The sequence below is a fragment of the Heterocephalus glaber genome, unplaced genomic scaffold, assembly GCF_053883595.1.
Source record: "Heterocephalus glaber isolate CG9 unplaced genomic scaffold, H.glaber_assembly_v1.0 deba00000122, whole genome shotgun sequence".
NCBI lineage: Eukaryota > Metazoa > Chordata > Mammalia > Rodentia > Bathyergidae > Heterocephalus > Heterocephalus glaber.
The window spans coordinates 56,575,236-56,578,104 of NW_028258138.1; the positions used below are offsets into that span (position 1 = coordinate 56,575,236).

Genomic DNA, 2,869 nt, shown 5'->3' on the forward strand with positions numbered 1-2,869 from the left:
GCCTCAGGACCTTATACATATCTCTCCCAGGAATGTTATTTCCTCCATGCTCTGCATAGCTAACTCTTAGTTATCTTTCAGGTATGAGTTTAATTACTACTTTCTTAAGGCAATCGCTCTTGTTTAAATTTGGAATAACATTAGCCTTCCTTTTTACTTTCATATAACCCTGTGGTTTTCAATTATAGGACTTGTCATCATACTAATTAAATGCTACTTGTGTGATTAATTAGTGAGGGAGACTCAAACTAAATAATAAGCTCCATGAGGGTAGAGATTGGGTAAAATTTGCTCACTAATGTATTCTTAATGGCACCAATGGAAAACAAAAGGGAACTGATAGATTCTTAACCCAATTCTAAGGTCTGTTTCTGGTGCTGCAGTGACTGCAACACCACCATGTGGGACCTGTACAACCCGACACTGGTGAGGCAATTCCAGGGCCACACAGATGGAGCTGGCTATATTGACATTTCTAATGATGGCACCAGGCTCTGCACAAGCGATTTGGACAACACCATTAGGCCAGGGGACCTTCTCAAGGGGCAGCAGCTGGAGCAACATGATTTCACTTCACAGATCTTCCTACTGGACTACTCCCAACTGGGGAGTGGCAGGCTGTGGGCATGGAGAGCAGAATGTGGAGATTCTGCACGTGAACGAGCCTGACAAGTACCAGGTGCATCTCCATGAGAGGTGTGTGCTCTCTCTAAAATTCACTTATTATGGTAGATGGTTTGTGAGTATTGACAGACCCCTTCTGGAGCCAGTATATTCCAGTCTAGAGAGTCCTGTTAATGCTTAGCTGAGACATCTCTATGGATGGTAAGTTCATAGCCCTGACTCAGGAAGAAAGGCTAAAGTCTATGAAGTCATCTACTGAAAATATTATATGGTTTAACATTTATAGTTGAATTGGGCCAAAGTGTTTTGAATTTGCAGAAAATGAGAAGTTGTAATTCAAAAGAAAAAAACAGAAAAAAATTAAGAACCTATTTCTAAACCTTGACACATTAATTTGAGCATACAAAAAGAAGACAACCAATCCATCAACACATGGTCCCCTGTCTATCTACCTAGACCAAATGGAGCACGGAGTTCATAAGGACAGAGGAGCCAAGGAATGTAGGATTTAGGAGCCAAATCTGCTGATTCCTACTATGGTTTGTTCACTTCCTTCCTGGGGGAATGTCACTCACACCTTGCCCACTGTGAGATTACCTTTCTGTTCACTGCAGTTCACCTCACAAAATCCTGTTTTCTAGTTTTGCATCTTGGGAAATAGTTTTTATAGTTTTTGAAAGTTAAACATTTATATAAATTACAAATATATTTGGTTTATTACAGTAAAGGCTTTAGTATGAATTTTTAAAAGATTTGTTGGAAACAACCGAGTTTTTACAGAGTTCTGGCAGTAAGACCCATACTGATGTATTTGTTAACCTTTTGCTGCTGGAATACAACACCTGTCATGTACAATTTAAAAGAAAAAAGGCTTATTTTGGCTCACAGTGTCTGAGGAGTTGGGCTATGACTGGCTGGTTTCAAGAAAGAAACATCCTGGTAGAAGGGCATGGTGGAACAAAGCTGCTCGCTACCTGATAGCCAGGAACCAGAGACAAATGGAATAAGCCAAAGAGAAAGGAAGGGTATGGGCCACAAGATATACCCTTCAGAGTCACACCCCCAGTGACTCTTCCTCCAAACAAGCCCAAGCTCCTAACAGCAAATTCAGATATAAATTTATCAATGGTTTCATCTGTGGATGAGATTAGCACCCCCATGACATAATCATCTTCCAAAAGCCCCGCCTCTGAACATTGCTGCTTTGGTGATGGAATCTTCAGTGCATGATTCTTTGGGCGTTACCTCATATTGAAGCTATGCCATTTGACTTCCTGTTCTGTTCACTGATATATTTGAGTCTATGACTAAATATTTATGTTTTAATTATGATTAAGTATTTAATTATGGTAAGTTTTATTATAATGTATTTATCCTTCTAGAGTATTATGACATATTAGAAGTATTAATTCTAAAATGGAATAAATACTTAAAAATTAAAAGAAGTTATAGATTTTTCTAACAAGTTCATTTTAGGAACAGAACTTCATTGTTCTTGAAAATTACTTGATATTCAGTTCTCATGTGTCTTTAAAAGAGAAAAAAAGAAGTTAAAAATCAGCTTGTTGAGGTCCAGAAATAAGTACAGTGGGGGTAATGGTGGCTTCCTGATTACAGAGTGCTAGCCATTTCACCTTAATCTTGAACTCAACAAGTCAATTGTACACTTCTAATTCCATCCTCCTTTGAGAAAGAGAGCAATACCTTGCCTCTAGAATATCTTCTGAAAAATTCAGCCTCAAATCTCCAGCTTTCCGATGAACATCCCTGGGCCTAATTCCATACAGTATAGTTCATCCTGCTTAAAATAGCTAGAATTAGACCTGTCCTTTTTAAAATTTTTTCCAAACTGAGCCCTGCAACTTTATACAACAAACTGTAATAGGTCAATAAAGCTCTTACATGTAATGTAGTCACACACCCACAGCATGGAAACAGATCATAGTTTCCTCAGTTAAGCACCAGATGAAGAATTTGGCTCCCATGTAGGGGCCATGCTGCATGAAAAATCTGTTTGCTTTTGTTTGTGTGTTGTTGAATCTATGCAAGTAAAAATATAAGATTGCACTGTAACCGCAGTGCCAGAAATAAGGATGGGGTGCAATATGCAGTTGGAATAGAGTCAGGGAAGCTTTTTGAGAGACGTCATGTCTGAGTGGAATCTTGAAATATGGATAGGAGTGATCCAGGAAAATTCATTTTAGGGTGGGGAAAAGGAAAACACAGGCTAAGCAGAGGATGTTCC

General features: G+C 38.8%; 1 pseudogene; it reads left to right on the top strand.

Annotated features, from left to right (window-relative positions):
* The first annotated feature begins 357 nt into the window (after positions 1-357).
* LOC101715625 (transducin-like enhancer protein 1 pseudogene) lies at positions 358-990 on the top strand (annotated as a pseudogene).
* The last annotated feature ends 1,879 nt before the right edge of the window (positions 991-2,869 follow it).